The 23,922-nt window shown below is 50.2% G+C and overlaps 34 non-coding genes across 34 annotated transcripts; all 34 read right to left on the minus strand.

The window, feature by feature from the left end:
* Positions 1-199: 199 nt before the first annotated feature.
* Positions 200-273, minus strand: Trnan-guu (transfer RNA asparagine (anticodon GUU)). The gene has a single exon. It is a non-coding gene; the product is annotated as a tRNA-Asn (tRNA).
* Positions 274-606: 333 nt separating this feature from the next.
* Positions 607-678, minus strand: Trnak-uuu (transfer RNA lysine (anticodon UUU)). The gene has a single exon. It is a non-coding gene; the product is annotated as a tRNA-Lys (tRNA).
* Positions 679-1,805: 1,127 nt separating this feature from the next.
* On the minus strand, positions 1,806-1,879 carry Trnan-guu (transfer RNA asparagine (anticodon GUU)). The gene has a single exon. It is a non-coding gene; the product is annotated as a tRNA-Asn (tRNA).
* A 333-nt stretch (positions 1,880-2,212) lies between these two features.
* Trnak-uuu (transfer RNA lysine (anticodon UUU)) lies at positions 2,213-2,284 on the minus strand. The gene has a single exon. It is a non-coding gene; the product is annotated as a tRNA-Lys (tRNA).
* Positions 2,285-2,955: 671 nt separating this feature from the next.
* Trnan-guu (transfer RNA asparagine (anticodon GUU)) lies at positions 2,956-3,029 on the minus strand. The gene has a single exon. It is a non-coding gene; the product is annotated as a tRNA-Asn (tRNA).
* A 333-nt stretch (positions 3,030-3,362) lies between these two features.
* On the minus strand, positions 3,363-3,434 carry Trnat-cgu (transfer RNA threonine (anticodon CGU)). The gene has a single exon. It is a non-coding gene; the product is annotated as a tRNA-Thr (tRNA).
* An 882-nt stretch (positions 3,435-4,316) lies between these two features.
* On the minus strand, positions 4,317-4,390 carry Trnan-guu (transfer RNA asparagine (anticodon GUU)). Its single transcript has one exon. It is a non-coding gene; the product is annotated as a tRNA-Asn (tRNA).
* A 333-nt stretch (positions 4,391-4,723) lies between these two features.
* On the minus strand, positions 4,724-4,795 carry Trnak-uuu (transfer RNA lysine (anticodon UUU)). Its single transcript has one exon. It is a non-coding gene; the product is annotated as a tRNA-Lys (tRNA).
* Positions 4,796-5,677: 882 nt separating this feature from the next.
* On the minus strand, positions 5,678-5,751 carry Trnan-guu (transfer RNA asparagine (anticodon GUU)). The gene has a single exon. It is a non-coding gene; the product is annotated as a tRNA-Asn (tRNA).
* Positions 5,752-6,084: 333 nt separating this feature from the next.
* Trnak-uuu (transfer RNA lysine (anticodon UUU)) lies at positions 6,085-6,156 on the minus strand. The gene has a single exon. It is a non-coding gene; the product is annotated as a tRNA-Lys (tRNA).
* An 882-nt stretch (positions 6,157-7,038) lies between these two features.
* On the minus strand, positions 7,039-7,112 carry Trnan-guu (transfer RNA asparagine (anticodon GUU)). The gene has a single exon. It is a non-coding gene; the product is annotated as a tRNA-Asn (tRNA).
* A 333-nt stretch (positions 7,113-7,445) lies between these two features.
* Trnak-uuu (transfer RNA lysine (anticodon UUU)) lies at positions 7,446-7,517 on the minus strand. Its single transcript has one exon. It is a non-coding gene; the product is annotated as a tRNA-Lys (tRNA).
* A 671-nt stretch (positions 7,518-8,188) lies between these two features.
* On the minus strand, positions 8,189-8,262 carry Trnan-guu (transfer RNA asparagine (anticodon GUU)). The gene has a single exon. It is a non-coding gene; the product is annotated as a tRNA-Asn (tRNA).
* Positions 8,263-8,595: 333 nt separating this feature from the next.
* Positions 8,596-8,667, minus strand: Trnat-cgu (transfer RNA threonine (anticodon CGU)). Its single transcript has one exon. It is a non-coding gene; the product is annotated as a tRNA-Thr (tRNA).
* An 882-nt stretch (positions 8,668-9,549) lies between these two features.
* Trnan-guu (transfer RNA asparagine (anticodon GUU)) lies at positions 9,550-9,623 on the minus strand. The gene has a single exon. It is a non-coding gene; the product is annotated as a tRNA-Asn (tRNA).
* Positions 9,624-9,956: 333 nt separating this feature from the next.
* Trnak-uuu (transfer RNA lysine (anticodon UUU)) lies at positions 9,957-10,028 on the minus strand. The gene has a single exon. It is a non-coding gene; the product is annotated as a tRNA-Lys (tRNA).
* A 1,515-nt stretch (positions 10,029-11,543) lies between these two features.
* On the minus strand, positions 11,544-11,617 carry Trnan-guu (transfer RNA asparagine (anticodon GUU)). Its single transcript has one exon. It is a non-coding gene; the product is annotated as a tRNA-Asn (tRNA).
* A 333-nt stretch (positions 11,618-11,950) lies between these two features.
* Positions 11,951-12,022, minus strand: Trnak-uuu (transfer RNA lysine (anticodon UUU)). The gene has a single exon. It is a non-coding gene; the product is annotated as a tRNA-Lys (tRNA).
* A 1,093-nt stretch (positions 12,023-13,115) lies between these two features.
* Positions 13,116-13,189, minus strand: Trnan-guu (transfer RNA asparagine (anticodon GUU)). Its single transcript has one exon. It is a non-coding gene; the product is annotated as a tRNA-Asn (tRNA).
* A 333-nt stretch (positions 13,190-13,522) lies between these two features.
* Trnak-uuu (transfer RNA lysine (anticodon UUU)) lies at positions 13,523-13,594 on the minus strand. Its single transcript has one exon. It is a non-coding gene; the product is annotated as a tRNA-Lys (tRNA).
* A 1,338-nt stretch (positions 13,595-14,932) lies between these two features.
* Trnan-guu (transfer RNA asparagine (anticodon GUU)) lies at positions 14,933-15,006 on the minus strand. Its single transcript has one exon. It is a non-coding gene; the product is annotated as a tRNA-Asn (tRNA).
* A 333-nt stretch (positions 15,007-15,339) lies between these two features.
* Positions 15,340-15,411, minus strand: Trnak-uuu (transfer RNA lysine (anticodon UUU)). Its single transcript has one exon. It is a non-coding gene; the product is annotated as a tRNA-Lys (tRNA).
* Positions 15,412-16,538: 1,127 nt separating this feature from the next.
* Positions 16,539-16,612, minus strand: Trnan-guu (transfer RNA asparagine (anticodon GUU)). Its single transcript has one exon. It is a non-coding gene; the product is annotated as a tRNA-Asn (tRNA).
* A 333-nt stretch (positions 16,613-16,945) lies between these two features.
* On the minus strand, positions 16,946-17,017 carry Trnak-uuu (transfer RNA lysine (anticodon UUU)). Its single transcript has one exon. It is a non-coding gene; the product is annotated as a tRNA-Lys (tRNA).
* Positions 17,018-18,110: 1,093 nt separating this feature from the next.
* Trnan-guu (transfer RNA asparagine (anticodon GUU)) lies at positions 18,111-18,184 on the minus strand. Its single transcript has one exon. It is a non-coding gene; the product is annotated as a tRNA-Asn (tRNA).
* A 333-nt stretch (positions 18,185-18,517) lies between these two features.
* On the minus strand, positions 18,518-18,589 carry Trnak-uuu (transfer RNA lysine (anticodon UUU)). Its single transcript has one exon. It is a non-coding gene; the product is annotated as a tRNA-Lys (tRNA).
* Positions 18,590-19,717: 1,128 nt separating this feature from the next.
* On the minus strand, positions 19,718-19,791 carry Trnan-guu (transfer RNA asparagine (anticodon GUU)). The gene has a single exon. It is a non-coding gene; the product is annotated as a tRNA-Asn (tRNA).
* A 333-nt stretch (positions 19,792-20,124) lies between these two features.
* Trnak-uuu (transfer RNA lysine (anticodon UUU)) lies at positions 20,125-20,196 on the minus strand. The gene has a single exon. It is a non-coding gene; the product is annotated as a tRNA-Lys (tRNA).
* A 670-nt stretch (positions 20,197-20,866) lies between these two features.
* Positions 20,867-20,940, minus strand: Trnan-guu (transfer RNA asparagine (anticodon GUU)). The gene has a single exon. It is a non-coding gene; the product is annotated as a tRNA-Asn (tRNA).
* Positions 20,941-21,273: 333 nt separating this feature from the next.
* Positions 21,274-21,345, minus strand: Trnak-uuu (transfer RNA lysine (anticodon UUU)). The gene has a single exon. It is a non-coding gene; the product is annotated as a tRNA-Lys (tRNA).
* Positions 21,346-22,015: 670 nt separating this feature from the next.
* Trnan-guu (transfer RNA asparagine (anticodon GUU)) lies at positions 22,016-22,089 on the minus strand. Its single transcript has one exon. It is a non-coding gene; the product is annotated as a tRNA-Asn (tRNA).
* Positions 22,090-22,422: 333 nt separating this feature from the next.
* Trnak-uuu (transfer RNA lysine (anticodon UUU)) lies at positions 22,423-22,494 on the minus strand. The gene has a single exon. It is a non-coding gene; the product is annotated as a tRNA-Lys (tRNA).
* A 671-nt stretch (positions 22,495-23,165) lies between these two features.
* On the minus strand, positions 23,166-23,239 carry Trnan-guu (transfer RNA asparagine (anticodon GUU)). The gene has a single exon. It is a non-coding gene; the product is annotated as a tRNA-Asn (tRNA).
* A 333-nt stretch (positions 23,240-23,572) lies between these two features.
* On the minus strand, positions 23,573-23,644 carry Trnat-ugu (transfer RNA threonine (anticodon UGU)). The gene has a single exon. It is a non-coding gene; the product is annotated as a tRNA-Thr (tRNA).
* Between the last annotated feature and the right edge of the window lie 278 nt (positions 23,645-23,922).

The raw sequence follows: 23,922 nt of genomic DNA on the forward strand, positions 1-23,922 counted from the left end.
CTGCAGTGTCACACATGCCGAATGAATAGGAAAACGGTAGAACGTCCGCATAGGGCCATGTTTTTACCTCCACTGTCACGTGGCTGAATGTGCATAAGGCTGGGTGGCATCATTCAAACACAGCCAAATTGTCACACTAGCTGTGTATCTCTATCAAAGTGGACATACGTCCTCACCTCGGTGGCGATTAAAACGATTTCGCCCCCGGGTGGGCTCGAACCACCAACCTTTCGGTTAACAGCCGAACGCGCTAGCCGATTGCGCCACGGAGGCCTTGACTTTCGGTCACTTCTGCTCTCTTTATCAATGCAAGTCGTATGCTTTTCGCAGGCACCTCGCAGAGTGGTAGTATCTGCTTACGCCTCTTCACATGGATAACGTGCATGCACACTGTAGTGCGGCTCATAAACGAATGACTTCGCCAAGCATGACATTATATTACAAAATGCATACAAAACAGTGTTCCGCCTACACATCCAGTAAACCTCTGATGCAAGTAGAGCACTCTTTATCGGTTGTAGAACTTCCCCTTCATTCAGTGCACTGCCATCTGTTAGATGCTGCTCGAGCTAGCTCTGCTCTCAGCAGCAAAGTTAAAAAAATGAATGCCTTCTGTGAGGGTCGAACTCACGACCCCTGGTTTAAAATACCAGTGCTCTACCACTGAGCTAAGAAGGCCGCAGCTTTGCCTTCGTGAGCTACTCCCGAATTGTCACGTCATCATACTGAATCTTACAGCCCTCGACCAGATATCGGATTTGACACACAGATGCTGCTGGAGGTGTCCACCTTACCGTTTTCCAACTCTCTTCACTGTTTCACCCTTACGATCGACGACGAGCGTCAAGCCACCAAAGGTTTGCGGTCTGCGCAAAACTTGACCTAGTGCACAGCTTGTGGGATAGCGTGGCTCTACTGTGAAACGCGCCTTTCGACTCCTCTCTCTGGCTACATCGTCCACAGTGGCACTGGGGGCTTCATGTAAGGCGACTGCACGCCGCTCGGCCAACAGCGGCCTTTTTTTTTTTTTTTTTTTATTTTTTTTTAAATGGACTTGTAGTCCGGGGTGATATGTTACAATACAGCATCACCGGTCTATTGCGGTCTAACTGTGTTGGTGAGGCAGTAATTTCCACAGGGCAGTGACTGCGTCACTGAAATTCACTTTGGAGGTGTGGCGGTGGGACTTGTAGTCCCGTACCACCCTCTGACAGTGATAGTACTACATCAGTCAGGCAGAAAATTTTGCCTAACATGGGCAGGTACTGCAGACCGACACTTAAGAGACGCCAAATGCAGATCGACATCGAGAGAGAGGCCCTGTCATATGGCACTCGCGGTGTATACGCCGAAATGAAATGTAAATAATACATCTTTTGTAGTGGTCGTCGCTCTACTGCAGTGTCACACATGCCGAATGAATAGGAAAACGGTAGAACGTCCGCGACTGCACGCCGCTCGGCCAACAGCGGCCTACTGCAGACCGACACTTAAGAGACGCCAAATGCAGATCGACATCGAGAGAGAGGCCCTGTCATATGGCACTCGCGGTGTATACGCCGAAATGAAATGTAAATAATACATCTTTTGTAGTGGTCGTCGCTCTACTGCAGTGTCACACATGCCGAATGAATAGGAAAACGGTAGAACGTCTGCATAGGGCCATGTTGTTACCTCCACTGTCACGTGGCTGAATGTGTATAAGGCTGGGTGGCATCATTCAAACACAGCCAAATTGTCACACTAGCTGTGTATCTCTATCAAAGTGGACATACGTCCTCACCTCGGTGGCGATAAAACGATTTCGCCCCCGGGTGGGCTCGAACCACCAACCTTTCGGTTAACAGCCGAACGCGCTAGCCGATTGCGCCACGGAGGCCTTGACTTTCGGTCACTTCTGCTCTCTTTATCAATGCAAGTCGTATACTTTTCGCAGGCACCTCGCAGAGTGGTAGTATCTGCTTACGCCTCTTCACATGGATAACGTGCATGCACACTGTAGTGCGGCTCATAAACGAATGACATCGCCAAGCATGACATTATACTACAAAATGCATACAAAACAGTGTTCCGCCTACACATCCAGTAAACCTCTGATGCAAGTAGAGCACTCTTTATCGGTTGTAGAACTTCCCCTTCATTCAGTGCACTGCCATCTGTTAGATGCTGCTCGAGCTAGCTCTGCTCTCAGCAGCAAAGTTAAAAAAATGAATGCCTTCTGTGAGGGTCGAACTCACGACCCCTGGTTTAAAAGACCAGTGCTCTACCACTGAGCTAAGAAGGCCGCAGCTTTGCCTTCGTAAGCTACTCCCGAATTGTCACGTCATCATACTGAATCTTACAGCCCTCGACCAGATATCGGATTTGACACACAGATGCTGCTGGAGGTGTCCACCTTACCGTTTTCCAACTCTCTTCACTGTTTCACCCTTACGATCGACGACGAGCGTCAAGCCACCAAAGGTTTGCGGTCTGCGCAAAACTTGACCTAGTGCACAGCTTGTGGGATAGCGTGGCTCTACTGTGAAACGCGCCTTTCGACTCCTCTCTCTGGCTACATCGTCCACAGTGGCACTGGGGGCTTCATGTAAGGCGACTGCACGCCGCTCGGCCAACAGCGGCCTACTGCAGACCGACACTTAAGAGACGCCAAATGCAGATCGACATCGAGAGAGAGGCCCTGTCATATGGCACTCGCGGTGTATACGCCGAAATGAAATGTAAATAATACATCTTTTGTAGTGGTCGTCGCTCTACTGCAGTGTCACACATGCCGAATGAATAGGAAAACGGTAGAACGTCCGCATAGGGCCATGTTTTTACCTCCACTGTCACGTGGCTGAATGTGCATAAGGCTGGGTGGCATCATTCAAACACAGCCAAATTGTCACACTAGCTGTGTATCTCTATCAAAGTGGACATACGTCCTCACCTCGGTGGCGATTAAAACGATTTCGCCCCCGGGTGGGCTCGAACCACCAAACTTTCGGTTAACAGCCGAACGCGCTAGCCGATTGCGCCACGGAGGCCTTGACTTTCGGTCACTTCTGCTCTCTTTATCAATGCAAGTCGTATACTTTTCGCAGGCACCTCGCAGAATGGTAGTATCTGCTTACGCCTCTTCACATGGATAACGTGCATGCACACTGTAGTGGGGCTCATAAACGAATGACATCGCCAAGCATGACATTATACTACAAAATGCATACAAAACAGTGTTCCGCCTACACATCCAGTAAACCTCTGATGCAAGTAGAGCACTCTTTATCGGTTGTAGAACTTCCCCTTCATTCAGTGCACTGCCATCTGTTAGATGCTGCTCGAGCTAGCTCTGCTCTCAGCAGCAAAGTTAAAAAAATGAATGCCTTCTGTGAGGGTCGAACTCACGACCCTTGGTTTACGAGACCAGTGCTCTACCACTGAGCTAAGAAGGCCGCAGCTTTGCGTTCGTGAGCTACTCCCGAATTGTCACGTCATCATACTGAATCTTACAGCCCTCGACCAGATATCGGATTTGACACACAGATGCTGCTGGAGGTGTCCACCTTACCGTTTTCCAACTCTCTTCACTGTTTCACCCTTACGATCGACGACGAGCGTCAAGCCACCAAAGGTTTGCGGTCTGCGCAAAACTTGACCTAGTGCACAGCTTGTGGGATAGCGTGGCTCTACTGTGAAACGCGCCTTTCGACTCCTCTCTCTGGCTACATCGTCCACAGTGGCACTGGGGGCTTCATGTAAGGCGACTGCACGCCGCTCGGCCAACAGCGGCCTACTGCAGACCGACACTTAAGAGACGCCAAATGCAGATCGACATCGAGAGAGAGGCCCTGTCATATGGCACTCGCGGTGTATACGCCGAAATGAAATGTAAATAATACATCTTTTGTAGTGGTCGTCGCTCTACTGCAGTGTCACACATGCCGAATGAATAGGAAAACGGTAGAACGTCCGCGACTGCACGCCGCTCGGCCAACAGCGGCCTCCTGCAGACCGACACTTAAGAGACGCCAAATGCAGATCGACATCGAGAGAGAGGCCCTGTCATATGGCACTCGCGGTGTATACGCCGAAATGAAATGTAAATAATACATCTTTTGTAGTGGTCGTCGCTCTACTGCAGTGTCACACATGCCGAATGAATAGGAAAACGGTAGAACGTCCGCATAGGGCCATGTTTTTACCTCCACTGTCACGTGGCTGAATGTGCATAAGGCTGGGTGGCATCATTCAAACACAGCCAAATTGTCACACTAGCTGTGTATCTCTATCAAAGTGGACATACGTCCTCACCTCGGTGGCGATTAAAACGATTTCGCCCCCGGGTGGGCTCGAACCACCAACCTTTCGGTTAACAGCCGAACGCGCTAGCCGATTGCGCCACGGAGGCCTTGACTTTCGGTCACTTCTGCTCTCTTTATCAATGCAAGTCGTATGCTTTTCGCAGGCACCTCGCAGAGTGGTAGTATCTGCTTACGCCTCTTCACATGGATAACGTGCATGCACACTGTAGTGCGGCTCATAAACGAATGACTTCGCCAAGCATGACATTATACTACAAAATGCATACAAAACAGTGTTCCGCCTACACATCCAGTAAACCTCTGATGCAAGTAGAGCACTCTTTATCGGTTGTAGAACTTCCCCTTCATTCAGTGCACTGCCATCTGTTAGATGCTGCTCGAGCTAGCTCTGCTCTCAGCAGCAAAGTTAAAAAAATGAATGCCTTCTGTGAGGGTCGAACTCACGACCCCTGGTTTAAAATACCAGTGCTCTACCACTGAGCTAAGAAGGCCGCAGCTTTGCCTTCGTGAGCTACTCCCGAATTGTCACGTCATCATACTGAATCTTACAGCCCTCGACCAGATATCGGATTTGACACACAGATGCTGCTGGAGGTGTCCACCTTACCGTTTTCCAACTCTCTTCACTGTTTCACCCTTACGATCGACGACGAGCGTCAAGCCACCAAAGGTTTGCGGTCTGCGCAAAACTTGACCTAGTGCACAGCTTGTGGGATAGCGTGGCTCTACTGTGAAACGCGCCTTTCGACTCCTCTCTCTGGCTACATCGTCCACAGTGGCACTGGGGGCTTCATGTAAGGCGACTGCACGCCGCTCGGCCAACAGCGGCCTACTGCAGACCGACACTTAAGAGACGCCAAATGCAGATCGACATCGAGAGAGAGGCCCTGTCATATGGCACTCGCGGTGTATACGCCGAAATGAAATGTAAATAATACATCTTTTGTAGTGGTCGTCGCTCTACTGCAGTGTCACACATGCCGAATGAATAGGAAAACGGTAGAACGTCCGCGACTGCACGCCGCTCGGCCAACAGCGGCCTCCTGCAGACCGACACTTAAGAGACGCCAAATGCAGATCGACATCGAGAGAGAGGCCCTGTCATATGGCACTCGCGGTGTATACGCCGAAATGAAATGTAAATAATACATCTTTTGTAGTGGTCGTCGCTCTACTGCAGTGTCACACATGCCGAATGAATAGGAAAACGGTAGAACGTCCGCATAGGGCCATGTTTTTACCTCCACTGTCACGTGGCTGAATGTGCATAAGGCTGGGTGGCATCATTCAAACACAGCCAAATTGTCACACTAGCTGTGTATCTCTATCAAAGTGGACATACGTCCTCACCTCGGTGGCGATTAAAACGATTTCGCCCCCGGGTGGGCTCGAACCACCAACCTTTCGGTTAACAGCCGAACGCGCTAGCCGATTGCGCCACGGAGGCCTTGACTTTCGGTCACTTCTGCTCTCTTTATCAATGCAAGTCGTATGCTTTTCGCAGGCACCTCGCAGAGTGGTAGTATCTGCTTACGCCTCTTCACATGGATAACGTGCATGCACACTGTAGTGCGGCTCATAAACGAATGACATCGCCAAGCATGACATTATACTACAAAATGCATACAAAACAGTGTTCCGCCTACACATCCAGTAAACCTCTGATGCAAGTAGAGCACTCTTTATCGGTTGTAGAACTTCCCCTTCATTCAGTGCACTGCCATCTGTTAGATGCTGCTCGAGCTAGCTCTGCTCTCAGCAGCAAAGTTAAAAAAATGAATGCCTTCTGTGAGGGTCGAACTCACGACCCCTGGTTTAAAAGACCAGTGCTCTACCACTGAGCTAAGAAGGCCGCAGCTTTGCCTTCGTGAGCTACTCCCGAATTGTCACGTCATCATACTGAATCTTACAGCCCTCGACCAGATATCGGATTTGACACACAGATGCTGCTGGAGGTGTCCACCTTACCGTTTTCCAACTCTCTTCACTGTTTCACCCTTACGATCGACGACGAGCGTCAAGCCACCAAAGGTTTGCGGTCTGCGCAAAACTTGACCTAGTGCACAGCTTGTGGGATAGCGTGGCTCTACTGTGAAACGCGCCTTTCGACTCCTCTCTCTGGCTACATCGTCCACAGTGGCACTGGGGGCTTCATGTAAGGCGACTGCACGCCGCTCGGCCAACAGCGGCCTACTGCAGACCGACACTTAAGAGACGCCAAATGCAGATCGACATCGAGAGAGAGGCCCTGTCATATGGCACTCGCGGTGTATACGCCGAAATGAAATGTAAATAATACATCTTTTGTAGTGGTCGTCGCTCTACTGCAGTGTCACACATGCCGAATGAATAGGAAAACGGTAGAACGTCCGCGACTGCACGCCGCTCGGCCAACAGCGGCCTACTGCAGACCGACACTTAAGAGACGCCAAATGCAGATCGACATCGAGAGAGAGGCCCTGTCATATGGCACTCGCGGTGTATACGCCGAAATGAAATGTAAATAATACATCTTTTGTAGTGGTCGTCGCTCTACTGCAGTGTCACACATGCCGAATGAATAGGAAAACGGTAGAACGTCCGCATAGGGCCATGTTTTTACCTCCACTGTCACGTGGCTGAATGTGCATAAGGCTGGGTGGCATCATTCAAACACAGCCAAATTGTCACACTAGCTGTGTATCTCTATCAAAGTGGACATACGTCCTCACCTCGGTGGCGATTAAAACGATTTCGCCCCCGGGTGGGCTCGAACCACCAACCTTTCGGTTAACAGCCGAACGCGCTAGCCGATTGCGCCACGGAGGCCTTGACTTTCGGTCACTTCTGCTCTCTTTATCAATGCAAGTCGTATGCTTTTCGCAGGCACCTCGCAGAGTGGTAGTATCTGCTTACGCCTCTTCACATGGATAACGTGCATGCACACTGTAGTGCGGCTCATAAACGAATGACTTCGCCAAGCATGACATTATACTACAAAATGCATACAAAACAGTGTTCCGCCTACACATCCAGTAAACCTCTGATGCAAGTAGAGCACTCTTTATCGGTTGTAGAACTTCCCCTTCATTCAGTGCACTGCCATCTGTTAGATGCTGCTCGAGCTAGCTCTGCTCTCAGCAGCAAAGTTAAAAAAATGAATGCCTTCTGTGAGGGTCGAACTCACGACCCCTGGTTTAAAATACCAGTGCTCTACCACTGAGCTAAGAAGGCCGCAGCTTTGCCTTCGTGAGCTACTCCCGAATTGTCACGTCATCATACTGAATCTTACAGCCCTCGACCAGATATCGGATTTGACACACAGATGCTGCTGGAGGTGTCCACCTTACCGTTTTCCAACTCTCTTCACTGTTTCACCCTTACGATCGACGACGAGCGTCAAGCCACCAAAGGTTTGCGGTCTGCGCAAAACTTGACCTAGTGCACAGCTTGTGGGATAGCGTGGCTCTACTGTGAAACGCGCCTTTCGACTCCTCTCTCTGGCTACATCGTCCACAGTGGCACTGGGGGCTTCATGTAAGGCGACTGCACGCCGCTCGGCCAACAGCGGCCTACTGCAGACCGACACTTAAGAGACGCCAAATGCAGATCGACATCGAGAGAGAGGCCCTGTCATATGGCACTCGCGGTGTATACGCCGAAATGAAATGTAAATAATACATCTTTTGTAGTGGTCGTCGCTCTACTGCAGTGTCACACATGCCGAATGAATAGGAAAACGGTAGAACGTCCGCATAGGGCCATGTTTTTACCTCCACTGTCACGTGGCTGAATGTGCATAAGGCTGGGTGGCATCATTCAAACACAGCCAAATTGTCACACTAGCTGTGTATCTCTATCAAAGTGGACATACGTCCTCACCTCGGTGGCGATTAAAACGATTTCGCCCCCGGGTGGGCTCGAACCACCAACCTTTCGGTTAACAGCCGAACGCGCTAGCCGATTGCGCCACGGAGGCCTTGACTTTCGGTCACTTCTGCTCTCTTTATCAATGCAAGTCGTATACTTTTCGCAGGCACCTCGCAGAATGGTAGTATCTGCTTACGCCTCTTCACATGGATAACGTGCATGCACACTGTAGTGGGGCTCATAAACGAATGACATCGCCAAGCATGACATTATACTACAAAATGCATACAAAACAGTGTTCCGCCTACACATCCAGTAAACCTCTGATGCAAGTAGAGCACTCTTTATCGGTTGTAGAACTTCCCCTTCATTCAGTGCACTGCCATCTGTTAGATGCTGCTCGAGCTAGCTCTGCTCTCAGCAGCAAAGTTAAAAAAATGAATGCCTTCTGTGAGGGTCGAACTCACGACCCTTGGTTTACGAGACCAGTGCTCTACCACTGAGCTAAGAAGGCCGCAGCTTTGCGTTCGTGAGCTACTCCCGAATTGTCACGTCATCATACTGAATCTTACAGCCCTCGACCAGATATCGGATTTGACACACAGATGCTGCTGGAGGTGTCCACCTTACCGTTTTCCAACTCTCTTCACTGTTTCACCCTTACGATCGACGACGAGCGTCAAGCCACCAAAGGTTTGCGGTCTGCGCAAAACTTGACCTAGTGCACAGCTTGTGGGATAGCGTGGCTCTACTGTGAAACGCGCCTTTCGACTCCTCTCTCTGGCTACATCGTCCACAGTGGCACTGGGGGCTTCATGTAAGGCGACTGCACGCCGCTCGGCCAACAGCGGCCTACTGCAGACCGACACTTAAGAGACGCCAAATGCAGATCGACATCGAGAGAGAGGCCCTGTCATATGGCACTCGCGGTGTATACGCCGAAATGAAATGTAAATAATACATCTTTTGTAGTGGTCGTCGCTCTACTGCAGTGTCACACATGCCGAATGAATAGGAAAACGGTAGAACGTCCGCGACTGCACGCCGCTCGGCCAACAGCGGCCTCCTGCAGACCGACACTTAAGAGACGCCAAATGCAGATCGACATCGAGAGAGAGGCCCTGTCATATGGCACTCGCGGTGTATACGCCGAAATGAAATGTAAATAATACATCTTTTGTAGTGGTCGTCGCTCTACTGCAGTGTCACACATGCCGAATGAATAGGAAAACGGTAGAACGTCCGCATAGGGCCATGTTTTTACCTCCACTGTCACGTGGCTGAATGTGCATAAGGCTGGGTGGCATCATTCAAACACAGCCAAATTGTCACACTAGCTGTGTATCTCTATCAAAGTGGACATACGTCCTCACCTCGGTGGCGATTAAAACGATTTCGCCCCCGGGTGGGCTCGAACCACCAACCTTTCGGTTAACAGCCGAACGCGCTAGCCGATTGCGCCACGGAGGCCTTGACTTTCGGTCACTTCTGCTCTCTTTATCAATGCAAGTCGTATGCTTTTCGCAGGCACCTCGCAGAGTGGTAGTATCTGCTTACGCCTCTTCACATGGATAACGTGCATGCACACTGTAGTGCGGCTCATAAACGAATGACATCGCCAAGCATGACATTATACTACAAAATGCATACAAAACAGTGTTCCGCCTACACATCCAGTAAACCTCTGATGCAAGTAGAGCACTCTTTATCGGTTGTAGAACTTCCCCTTCATTCAGTGCACTGCCATCTGTTAGATGCTGCTCGAGCTAGCTCTGCTCTCAGCAGCAAAGTTAAAAAAATGAATGCCTTCTGTGAGGGTCGAACTCACGACCCCTGGTTTAAAAGACCAGTGCTCTACCACTGAGCTAAGAAGGCCGCAGCTTTGCCTTCGTGAGCTACTCCCGAATTGTCACGTCATCATACTGAATCTTACAGCCCTCGACCAGATATCGGATTTGACACACAGATGCTGCTGGAGGTGTCCACCTTACCGTTTTCCAACTCTCTTCACTGTTTCACCCTTACGATCGACGACGAGCGTCAAGCCACCAAAGGTTTGCGGTCTGCGCAAAACTTGACCTAGTGCACAGCTTGTGGGATAGCGTGGCTCTACTGTGAAACGCGCCTTTCGACTCCTCTCTCTGGCTACATCGTCCACAGTGGCACTGGGGGCTTCATGTAAGGCGACTGCACGCCGCTCGGCCAACAGCGGCCTACTGCAGACCGACACTTAAGAGACGCCAAATGCAGATCGACATCGAGAGAGAGGCCCTGTCATATGGCACTCGCGGTGTATACGCCGAAATGAAATGTAAATAATACATCTTTTGTAGTGGTCGTCGCTCTACTGCAGTGTCACACATGCCGAATGAATAGGAAAACGGTAGAACGTCCGCGACTGCACGCCGCTCGGCCAACAGCGGCCTACTGCAGACCGACACTTAAGAGACGCCAAATGCAGATCGACATCGAGAGAGAGGCCCTGTCATATGGCACTCGCGGTGTATACGCCGAAATGAAATGTAAATAATACATCTTTTGTAGTGGTCGTCGCTCTACTGCAGTGTCACACATGCCGAATGAATAGGAAAACGGTAGAACGTCCGCGACTGCACGCCGCTCGGCCAACAGCGGCCTACTGCAGACCGACACTTAAGAGACGCCAAATGCAGATCGACATCGAGAGAGAGGCCCTGTCATATGGCACTCGCGGTGTATACGCCGAAATGAAATGTAAATAATACATCTTTTGTAGTGGTCGTCGCTCTACTGCAGTGTCACACATGCCGAATGAATAGGAAAACGGTAGAACGTCCGCGACTGCACGCCGCTCGGCCAACAGCGGCCTACTGCAGACCGACACTTAAGAGACGCCAAATGCAGATCGACATCGAGAGAGAGGCCCTGTCATATGGCACTCGCGGTGTATACGCCGAAATGAAATGTAAATAATACATCTTTTGTAGTGGTCGTCGCTCTACTGCAGTGTCACACATGCCGAATGAATAGGAAAACGGTAGAACGTCCGCGACTGCACGCCGCTCGGCCAACAGCGGCCTACTGCAGACCGACACTTAAGAGACGCCAAATGCAGATCGACATCGAGAGAGAGGCCCTGTCATATGGCACTCGCGGTGTATACGCCGAAATGAAATGTAAATAATACATCTTTTGTAGTGGTCGTCGCTCTACTGCAGTGTCACACATGCCGAATGAATAGGAAAACGGTAGAACGTCCGCATAGGGCCATGTTTTTACCTCCACTGTCACGTGGCTGAATGTGCATAAGGCTGGGTGGCATCATTCAAACACAGCCAAATTGTCACACTAGCTGTGTATCTCTATCAAAGTGGACATACGTCCTCACCTCGGTGGCGATTAAAACGATTTCGCCCCCGGGTGGGCTCGAACCACCAACCTTTCGGTTAACAGCCGAACGCGCTAGCCGATTGCGCCACGGAGGCCTTGACTTTCGGTCACTTCTGCTCTCTTTATCAATGCAAGTCGTATGCCTTTCGCAGGCACCTCGCAGAGTGGTAGTATCTGCTTACGCCTCTTCACATGGATAACGTGCATGCACACTGTAGTGCGGCTCATAAACGAATGACTTCGCCAAGCATGACATTATACTACAAAATGCATACAAAACAGTGTTCCGCCTACACATCCAGTAAACCTCTGATGCAAGTAGAGCACTCTTTATCGGTTGTAGAACTTCCCCTTCATTCAGTGCACTGCCATCTGTTAGATGCTGCTCGAGCTAGCTCTGCTCTCAGCAGCAAAGTTAAAAAAATGAATGCCTTCTGTGAGGGTCGAACTCACGACCCCTGGTTTAAAATACCAGTGCTCTACCACTGAGCTAAGAAGGCCGCAGCTTTGCCTTCGTGAGCTACTCCCGAATTGTCACGTCATCATACTGAATCTTACAGCCCTCGACCAGATATCGGATTTGACACACAGATGCTGCTGGAGGTGTCCACCTTACCGTTTTCCAACTCTCTTCACTGTTTCACCCTTACGATCGACGACGAGCGTCAAGCCACCAAAGGTTTGCGGTCTGCGCAAAACTTGACCTAGTGCACAGCTTGTGGGATAGCGTGGCTCTACTGTGAAACGCGCCTTTCGACTCCTCTCTCTGGCTACATCGTCCACAGTGGCACTGGGGGCTTCATGTAAGGCGACTGCACGCCGCTCGGCCAACAGCGGCCTACTGCAGACCGACACTTAAGAGACGCCAAATGCAGATCGACATCGAGAGAGAGGCCCTGTCATATGGCACTCGCGGTGTATACGCCGAAATGAAATGTAAATAATACATCTTTTGTAGTGGTCGTCGCTCTACTGCAGTGTCACACATGCCGAATGAATAGGAAAACGGTAGAACGTCCGCGACTGCACGCCGCTCGGCCAACAGCGGCCTACTGCAGACCGACACTTAAGAGACGCCAAATGCAGATCGACATCGAGAGAGAGGCCCTGTCATATGGCACTCGCGGTGTATACGCCGAAATGAAATGTAAATAATACATCTTTTGTAGTGGTCGTCGCTCTACTGCAGTGTCACACATGCCGAATGAATAGGAAAACGGTAGAACGTCCGCGACTGCACGCCGCTCGGCCAACAGCGGCCTACTGCAGACCGACACTTAAGAGACGCCAAATGCAGATCGACATCGAGAGAGAGGCCCTGTCATATGGCACTCGCGGTGTATACGCCGAAATGAAATGTAAATAATACATCTTTTGTAGTGGTCGTCGCTCTACTGCAGTGTCACACATGCCGAATGAATAGGAAAACGGTAGAACGTCCGCATAGGGCCATGTTTTTACCTCCACTGTCACGTGGCTGAATGTGCATAAGGCTGGGTGGCATCATTCAAACACAGCCAAATTGTCACACTAGCTGTGTATCTCTATCAAAGTGGACATACGTCCTCACCTCGGTGGCGATTAAAACGATTTCGCCCCCGGGTGGGCTCGAACCACCAACCTTTCGGTTAACAGCCGAACGCGCTAGCCGATTGCGCCACGGAGGCCTTGACTTTCGGTCACTTCTGCTCTCTTTATCAATGCAAGTCGTATGCCTTTCGCAGGCACCTCGCAGAGTGGTAGTATCTGCTTACGCCTCTTCACATGGATAACGTGCATGCACACTGTAGTGCGGCTCATAAACGAATGACTTCGCCAAGCATGACATTATACTACAAAATGCATACAAAACAGTGTTCCGCCTACACATCCAGTAAACCTCTGATGCAAGTAGAGCACTCTTTATCGGTTGTAGAACTTCCCCTTCATTCAGTGCACTGCCATCTGTTAGATGCTGCTCGAGCTAGCTCTGCTCTCAGCAGCAAAGTTAAAAAAATGAATGCCTTCTGTGAGGGTCGAACTCACGACCCCTGGTTTAAAATACCAGTGCTCTACCACTGAGCTAAGAAGGCCGCAGCTTTGCCTTCGTGAGCTACTCCCGAATTGTCACGTCATCATACTGAATCTTACAGCCCTCGACCAGATATCGGATTTGACACACAGATGCTGCTGGAGGTGTCCACCTTACCGTTTTCCAACTCTCTTCACTGTTTCACCCTTACGATCGACGACGAGCGTCAAGCCACCAAAGGTTTGCGGTCTGCGCAAAACTTGACCTAGTGCACAGCTTGTGGGATAGCGTGGCTCTACTGTGAAACGCGCCTTTCGACTCCTCTCTCTGGCTACATCGTCCACAGTGGCACTGGGGGCTTCATGTAAGGCGACTGCACGCCGCTCGGCCAACAGCGGCCTTTTTTTTTTTTTTTTTTATTTTTTTTTAAATGGACTTGTAGTCCGGGGTGATATGTTACAATACAGCATCACCGGTCTATTGCGGTCTAACTGTGTTGGTGAGGCAGTAATTTCCACAGGGCAGTGACTGCGTCACTGAAATTCACTTTGGAGGTGTGGCGGTGGGACTTGTAGTCCCGTACCACCCTCTGACAGTGATAGTACTACATCAGTCAGGCAGAAAATTTTGCCTAACATGGGCAGGTACTGCAGACCGACACTTAAGAGACGCCAAATGCAGATCGACATCGAGAGAGAGGCCCTGTCATATGGCACTCGCGGTGTATACCCCGAAATGAAATGTAAATAATACATCTTTTGTAGTGGTCGTCGCTCTACTGCAGTGTCACACATGCCGAATGAATAGGAAAACGGTAGAACGTCCGCGACTGCACGCCGCTCGGCCAACAGCGGCCTACTGCAGACCGACACTTAAGAGACGCCAAATGCAGATCGACATCGAGAGAGAGGCCCTGTCATATGGCACTCGCGGTGTATACGCCGACATGAAATGTAAATAATACATCTTTTGTAGTGGTCGTCGCTCTACTGCAGTGTCACACATGCCGAATGAATAGGAAAACGGTAGAACGTCCGCGACTGCACGCCGCTCGGCCAACAGCGGCCTCCTGCAGACCGACACTTAAGAGACGCCAAATGCAGATCGACATCGAGAGAGAGGCCCTGTCATATGGCACTCGCGGTGTATACGCCGAAATGAAATGTAAATAATACATCTTTTGTAGTGGTCGTCGCTCTACTGCAGTGTCACACATGCCGAATGAATAGGAAAACGGTAGAACGTCCGCATAGGGCCATGTTTTTACCTCCACTGTCACGTGGCTGAATGTGCATAAGGCTGGGTGGCATCATTCAAACACAGCCAAATTGTCACACTAGCTGTGTATCTCTATCAAAGTGGACATACGTCCTCACCTCGGTGGCGATTAAAACGATTTCGCCCCCGGGTGGGCTCGAACCACCAACCTTTCGGTTAACAGCCGAACGCGCTAGCCGATTGCGCCACGGAGGCCTTGACTTTCGGTCACTTCTGCTCTCTTTATCAATGCAAGTCGTATGCTTTTCGCAGGCACCTCGCAGAGTGGTAGTATCTGCTTACGCCTCTTCACATGGATAACGTGCATGCACACTGTAGTGCGGCTCATAAACGAATGACATCGCCAAGCATGACATTATACTACAAAATGCATACAAAACAGTGTTCCGCCTACACATCCAGTAAACCTCTGATGCAAGTAGAGCACTCTTTATCGGTTGTAGAACTTCCCCTTCATTCAGTGCACTGCCATCTGTTAGATGCTGCTCGAGCTAGCTCTGCTCTCAGCAGCAAAGTTAAAAAAATGAATGCCTTCTGTGAGGGTCGAACTCACGACCCCTGGTTTAAAAGACCAGTGCTCTACCACTGAGCTAAGAAGGCCGCAGCTTTGCCTTCGTGAGCTACTCCCGAATTGTCACGTCATCATACTGAATCTTACAGCCCTCGACCAGATATCGGATTTGACACACAGATGCTGCTGGAGGTGTCCACCTTACCGTTTTCCAACTCTCTTCACTGTTTCACCCTTACGATCGACGACGAGCGTCAAGCCACCAAAGGTTTGCGGTCTGCGCAAAACTTGACCTAGTGCACAGCTTGTGGGATAGCGTGGCTCTACTGTGAAACGCGCCTTTCGACTCCTCTCTCTGGCTACATCGTCCACAGTGGCACTGGGGGCTTCATGTAAGGCGACTGCACGCCGCTCGGCCAACAGCGGCCTTTTTTTTTTTTTTTTTTATTTTTTTTTAAATGGACTTGTAGTCCGGGGTGATATGTTACAATACAGCATCACCGGTCTATTGCGGTCTAACTGTGTTGGTGAGGCAGTAATTTCCACAGGGCAGTGACTGCGTCACTGAAATTCACTTTGGAGGTGTGGCGGTGGGACTTGTAGTCCCGTACCACCCTCTGACAGTGATAGTACTACATCAGTCAGGCAGAAAATTTTGCCTAACATGGGCAGGTACTGCAGACCGACACTTAAGAGACGCCAAATGCAGATCGACATCGAGAGAGAGGCCCTGTCATATGGCACTCGCGGTGTATACCCCGAAATGAAATGTAAATAATACATCTTTTGTAGTGGTCGTCGCTCTACTGCAGTGTCACACATGCCGAATGAATAGGAAAACGGTAGAACGTCCGCGACTGCACGCCGCTCGGCCAACAGCGGCCTACTGCAGACCGACACTTAAGAGACGCCAAATGCAGATCGACATCGAGAGAGAGGCCCTGTCATATGGCACTCGCGGTGTATACGCCGAAATGAAATGTAAATAATACATCTTTTGTAGTGGTCGTCGCTCTACTGCAGTGTCACACATGCCGAATGAATAGGAAAACGGTAGAACGTCTGCATAGGGCCATGTTGTTACCTCCACTGTCACGTGGCTGAATGTGTATAAGGCTGGGTGGCATCATTCAAACACAGCCAAATTGTCACACTAGCTGTGTATCTCTATCAAAGTGGACATACGTCCTCACCTCGGTGGCGATTAAAACGATTTCGCCCCCGGGTGGGCTCGAACCACCAACCTTTCGGTTAACAGCCGAACGCGCTAGCCGATTGCGCCACGGAGGCCTTGACTTTCGGTCACTTCTGCTCTCTTTATCAATGCAAGTCGTATACTTTTCGCAGGCACCTCGCAGAGTGGTAGTATCTGCTTACGCCTCTTCACATGGATAACGTGCATGCACACTGTAGTGCGGCTCATAAACGAATGACATCGCCAAGCATGACATTATACTACAAAATGCATACAAAACAGTGTTCCGCCTACACATCCAGTAAACCTCTGATGCAAGTAGAGCACTCTTTATCGGTTGTAGAACTTCCCCTTCATTCAGTGCACTGCCATCTGTTAGATGCTGCTCGAGCTAGCTCTGCTCTCAGCAGCAAAGTTAAAAAAATGAATGCCTTCTGTGAGGGTCGAACTCACGACCCCTGGTTTAAAAGACCAGTGCTCTACCACTGAGCTAAGAAGGCCGCAGCTTTGCCTTCGTGAGCTACTCCCGAATTGTCACGTCATCATACTGAATCTTACAGCCCTCGACCAGATATCGGATTTGACACACAGATGCTGCTGGAGGTGTCCACCTTACCGTTTTCCAACTCTCTTCACTGTTTCACCCTTACGATCGACGACGAGCGTCAAGCCACCAAAGGTTTGCGGTCTGCGCAAAACTTGACCTAGTGCACAGCTTGTGGGATAGCGTGGCTCTACTGTGAAACGCGCCTTTCGACTCCTCTCTCTGGCTACATCGTCCACAGTGGCACTGGGGGCTTCATGTAAGGCGACTGCACGCCGCTCGGCCAACAGCGGCCTACTGCAGACCGACACTTAAGAGACGCCAAATGCAGATCGACATCGAGAGAGAGGCCCTGTCATATGGCACTCGCGGTGTATACGCCGAAATGAAATGTAAATAATACATCTTTTGTAGTGGTCGTCGCTCTACTGCAGTGTCACACATGCCGAATGAATAGGAAAACGGTAGAACGTCCGCGACTGCACGCCGCTCGGCCAACAGCGGCCTACTGCAGACCGACACTTAAGAGACGCCAAATGCAGATCGACATCGAGAGAGAGGCCCTGTCATATGGCACTCGCGGTGTATACGCCGAAATGAAATGTAAATAATACATCTTTTGTAGTGGTCGTCGCTCTACTGCAGTGTCACACATGCCGAATGAATAGGAAAACGGTAGAACGTCCGCGACTGCACGCCGCTCGGCCAACAGCGGCCTACTGCAGACCGACACTTAAGAGACGCCAAATGCAGATCGACATCGAGAGAGAGGCCCTGTCATATGGCACTCGCGGTGTATACGCCGAAATGAAATGTAAATAATACATCTTTTGTAGTGGTCGTCGCTCTACTGCAGTGTCACACATGCCGAATGAATAGGAAAACGGTAGAACGTCCGCATAGGGCCATGTTTTTACCTCCACTGTCACGTGGCTGAATGTGCATAAGGCTGGGTGGCATCATTCAAACACAGCCAAATTGTCACACTAGCTGTGTATCTCTATCAAAGTGGACATACGTCCTCACCTCGGTGGCGATTAAAACGATTTCGCCCCCGGGTGGGCTCGAACCACCAACCTTTCGGTTAACAGCCGAACGCGCTAGCCGATTGCGCCACGGAGGCCTTGACTTTCGGTCACTTCTGCTCTCTTTATCAATGCAAGTCGTATGCTTTTCGCAGGCACCTCGCAGAGTGGTAGTATCTGCTTACGCCTCTTCACATGGATAACGTGCATGCACACTGTAGTGCGGCTCATAAACGAATGACTTCGCCAAGCATGACATTATACTACAAAATGCATACAAAACAGTGTTCCGCCTACACATCCAGTAAACCTCTGATGCAAGTAGAGCACTCTTTATCGGTTGTAGAACTTCCCCTTCATTCAGTGCACTGCCATCTGTTAGATGCTGCTCGAGCTAGCTCTGCTCTCAGCAGCAAAGTTAAAAAAATGAATGCCTTCTGTGAGGGTCGAACTCACGACCCCTGGTTTAAAATACCAGTGCTCTACCACTGAGCTAAGAAGGCCGCAGCTTTGCCTTCGTGAGCTACTCCCGAATTGTCACGTCATCATACTGAATCTTACAGCCCTCGACCAGATATCGGATTTGACACACAGATGCTGCTGGAGGTGTCCACCTTACCGTTTTCCAACTCTCTTCACTGTTTCACCCTTACGATCGACGACGAGCGTCAAGCCACCAAAGGTTTGCGGTCTGCGCAAAACTTGACCTAGTGCACAGCTTGTGGGATAGCGTGGCTCTACTGTGAAACGCGCCTTTCGACTCCTCTCTCTGGCTACATCGTCCACAGTGGCACTGGGGGCTTCATGTAAGGCGACTGCACGCCGCTCGGCCAACAGCGGCCTTTTTTTTTTTTTTTTTTTTTTTTTTTTTAAATGGACTTGTAGTCCGGGGTGATATGTTACAATACAGCATCACCGGTCTATTGCGGTCTAACTGTGTTGGTGAGGCAGTAATTTCCACAGGGCAGTGACTGCGTCACTGAAATTCACTTTGGAGGTGTGGCGGTGGGACTTGTAGTCCCGTACCACCCTCTGACAGTGATAGTACTACATCAGTCAGGCAGAAAATTTTGCCTAACATGGGCAGGTACTGCAGACCGACACTTAAGAGACGCCAAATGCAGATCGACATCGAGAGAGAGGCCCTGTCATATGGCACTCGCGGTGTATACCCCGAAATGAAATGTAAATAATACATCTTTTGTAGTGGTCGTCGCTCTACTGCAGTGTCACACATGCCGAATGAATAGGAAAACGGTAGAACGTCCGCGACTGCACGCCGCTCGGCCAACAGCGGCCTACTGCAGACCGACACTTAAGAGACGCCAAATGCAGATCGACATCGAGAGAGAGGCCCTGTCATATGGCACTCGCGGTGTATACGCCGAAATGAAATGTAAATAATACATCTTTTGTAGTGGTCGTCGCTCTACTGCAGTGTCACACATGCCGAATGAATAGGAAAACGGTAGAACGTCTGCATAGGGCCATGTTGTTACCTCCACTGTCACGTGGCTGAATGTGTATAAGGCTGGGTGGCATCATTCAAACACAGCCAAATTGTCACACTAGCTGTGTATCTCTATCAAAGTGGACATACGTCCTCACCTCGGTGGCGATTAAAACGATTTCGCCCCCGGGTGGGCTCGAACCACCAACCTTTCGGTTAACAGCCGAACGCGCTAGCCGATTGCGCCACGGAGGCCTTGACTTTCGGTCACTTCTGCTCTCTTTATCAATGCAAGTCGTATACTTTTCGCAGGCACCTCGCAGAGTGGTAGTATCTGCTTACGCCTCTTCACATGGATAACGTGCATGCACACTGTAGTGCGGCTCATAAACGAATGACATCGCCAAGCATGACATTATACTACAAAATGCATACAAAACAGTGTTCCGCCTACACATCCAGTAAACCTCTGATGCAAGTAGAGCACTCTTTATCGGTTGTAGAACTTCCCCTTCATTCAGTGCACTGCCATCTGTTAGATGCTGCTCGAGCTAGCTCTGCTCTCAGCAGCAAAGTTAAAAAAATGAATGCCTTCTGTGAGGGTCGAACTCACGACCCCTGGTTTAAAAGACCAGTGCTCTACCACTGAGCTAATAAGGCCGCAGCTTTGCCTTCGTAAGCTACTCCCGAATTGTCACGTCATCATACTGAATCTTACAGCCCTCGACCAGATATCGGATTTGACACACAGATGCTGCTGGAGGTGTCCACCTTACCGTTTTCCAACTCTCTTCACTGTTTCACCCTTACGATCGACGACGAGCGTCAAGCCACCAAAGGTTTGCGGTCTGCGCAAAACTTGACCTAGTGCACAGCTTGTGGGATAGCGTGGCTCTACTGTGAAACGCGCCTTTCGACTCCTCTCTCTGGCTACATCGTCCACAGTGGCACTGGGGGCTTCATGTAAGGCGACTGCACGCCGCTCGGCCAACAGCGGCCTACTGCAGACCGACACTTAAGAGACGCCAAATGCAGATCGACATCGAGAGAGAGGCCCTGTCATATGGCACTCGCGGTGTATACGCCGAAATGAAATGTAAATAATACATCTTTTGTAGTGGTCGTCGCTCTACTGCAGTGTCACACATGCCGAATGAATAGGAAAACGGTAGAACGTCTGCATAGGGCCATGTTGTTACCTCCACTGTCACGTGGCTGAATGTGTATAAGGCTGGGTGGCATCATTCAAACACAGCCAAATTGTCACACTAGCTGTGTATCTCTATCAAAGTGGACATACGTCCTCACCTCGGTGGCGATAAAACGATTTCGCCCCCGGGTGGGCTCGAACCACCAACCTTTCGGTTAACAGCCGAACGCGCTAGCCGATTGCGCCACGGAGGCCTTGACTTTCGGTCACTTCTGCTCTCTTTATCAATGCAAGTCGTATACTTTTCGCAGGCACCTCGCAGAGTGGTAGTATCTGCTTACGCCTCTTCACATGGATAACGTGCATGCACACTGTAGTGCGGCTCATAAACGAATGACATCGCCAAGCATGACATTATACTACAAAATGCATACAAAACAGTGTTCCGCCTACACATCCAGTAAACCTCTGATGCAAGTAGAGCACTCTTTATCGGTTGTAGAACTTCCCCTTCATTCAGTGCACTGCCATCTGTTAGATGCTGCTCGAGCTAGCTCTGCTCTCAGCAGCAAAGTTAAAAAAATGAATGCCTTCTGTGAGGGTCGAACTCACGACCCCTGGTTTAAAAGACCAGTGCTCTACCACTGAGCTAAGAAGGCCGCAGCTTTGCCTTCGTAAGCTACTCCCGAATTGTCACGTCATCATACTGAATCTTACAGCCCTCGACCAGATATCGGATTTGACACACAGATGCTGCTGGAGGTGTCCACCTTACCGTTTTCCAACTCTCTTCACTGTTTCACCCTTACGATCGACGACGAGCGTCAAGCCACCAAAGGTTTGCGGTCTGCGCAAAACTTGACCTAGTGCACAGCTTGTGGGATAGCGTGGCTCTACTGTGAAACGCGCCTTTCGACTCCTCTCTCTGGCTACATCGTCCACAGTGGCACTGGGGGCTTCATGTAAGGCGACTGCACGCCGCTCGGCCAACAGCGGCCTACTGCAGACCGACACTTAAGAGACGCCAAATGCAGATCGACATCGAGAGAGAGGCCCTGTCATATGGCACTCGCGGTGTATACGCCGAAATGAAATGTAAATAATACATCTTTTGTAGTGGTCGTCGCTCTACTGCAGTGTCACACATGCCGAATGAATAGGAAAACGGTAGAACGTCTGCATAGGGCCATGTTGTTACCTCCACTGTCACGTGGCTGAATGTGTATAAGGCTGGGTGGCATCATTCAAACACAGCCAAATTGTCACACTAGCTGTGTATCTCTATCAAAGTGGACATACGTCCTCACCTCGGTGGCGATAAAACGATTTCGCCCCCGGGTGGGCTCGAACCACCAACCTTTCGGTTAACAGCCGAACGCGCTAGCCGATTGCGCCACGGAGGCCTTGACTTTCGGTCACTTCTGCTCTCTTTATCAATGCAAGTCGTATACTTTTCGCAGGCACCTCGCAGAGTGGTAGTATCTGCTTACGCCTCTTCACATGGATAACGTGCATGCACACTGTAGTGCGGCTCATAAACGAATGACATCGCCAAGCATGACATTATACTACAAAATGCATACAAAACAGTGTTCCGCCTACACATCCAGTAAACCTCTGATGCAAGTAGAGCACTCTTTATCGGTTGTAGAACTTCCCCTTCATTCAGTGCACTGCCATCTGTTAGATGCTGCTCGAGCTAGCTCTGCTCTCAGCAGCAAAGTTAAAAAAATGAATGCCTTCTGTGAGGGTCGAACTCACGACCCCTGGTTTAAAAGACCAGTGCTCTACCACTGAGCTAAGAAGGCCGCAGCTTTGCCTTCGTAAGCTACTCCCGAATTGTCACGTCATCATACTGAATCTTACAGCCCTCGACCAGATATCGGATTTGACACACAGATGCTGCTGGAGGTGTCCACCTTACCGTTTTCCAACTCTCTTCACTGTTTCACCCTTACGATCGACGACGAGCGTCAAGCCACCAAAGGTTTGCGGTCTGCGCAAAACTTGACCTAGTGCACAGCTTGTGGGATAGCGTGGCTCTACTGTGAAACGCGCCTTTCGACTCCTCTCTCTGGCTACATCGTCCACAGTGGCACTGGGGGCTTCATGTAAGGCGACTGCACGCCGCTCGGCCAACAGCGGCCTACTGCAGACCGACACTTAAGAGACGCCAAATGCAGATCGACATCGAGAGAGAGGCCCTGTCATATGGCACTCGCGGTGTATACGCCGAAATGAAATGTAAATAATACATCTTTTGTAGTGGTCGTCGCTCTACTGCAGTGTCACACATGCCGAATGAATAGGAAAACGGTAGAACGTCCGCATAGGGCCATGTTTTTACCTCCACTGTCACGTGGCTGAATGTGCATAAGGCTGGGTGGCATCATTCAAACACAGCCAAATTGTCACACTAGCTGTGTATCTCTATCAAAGTGGACATACGTCCTCACCTCGGTGGCGATTAAAACGATTTCGCCCCCGGGTGGGCTCGAACCACCAACCTTTCGGTTAACAGCCGAACGCGCTAGCCGATTGCGCCACGGAGGCCTTGACTTTCGGTCACTTCTGCTCTCTTTATCAATGCAAGTCGTATACTTTTCGCAGGCACCTCGCAGAATGGTAGTATCTGCTTACGCCTCTTCACATGGATAACGTGCATGCACACTGTAGTGGGGCTCATAAACGAATGACATCGCCAAGCATGACATTATACTACAAAATGCATACAAAACAGTGTTCCGCCTACACATCCAGTAAACCTCTGATGCAAGTAGAGCACTCTTTATCGGTTGTAGAACTTCCCCTTCATTCAGTGCACTGCCATCTGTTAGATGCTGCTCGAGCTAGCTCTGCTCTCAGCAGCAAAGTTAAAAAAATGAATGCCTTCTGTGAGGGTCGAACTCACGACCCCTGGTTTACAAGACCAGTGCTCTACCACTGAGCTAAGAAGGCCGCAGCTTTGCGTTCGTGAGCTACTCCCGAATTGTCACGTCATCATACTGAATCTTACAGCCCTCGACCAGATATCGGATTTGACACACAGATGCTGCTGGAGGTGTCCACCTTACCGTTTTCCAACTCTCTTCACTGTTTCACCCTTACGATCGACGACGAGCGTCAAGCCACCAAAGGTTTGCGGTCTGCGCAAAACTTGACCTAGTGCACAGCTTGTGGGATAGCGTGGCTCTACTGTGAAACGCGCCTTTCGACTCCTCTCTCTGGCTACATCG

The sequence above is a fragment of the Schistocerca cancellata genome, unplaced genomic scaffold (genome assembly GCF_023864275.1).
Source record: "Schistocerca cancellata isolate TAMUIC-IGC-003103 unplaced genomic scaffold, iqSchCanc2.1 HiC_scaffold_827, whole genome shotgun sequence".
NCBI classification, from domain to species: domain Eukaryota; kingdom Metazoa; phylum Arthropoda; class Insecta; order Orthoptera; family Acrididae; genus Schistocerca; species Schistocerca cancellata.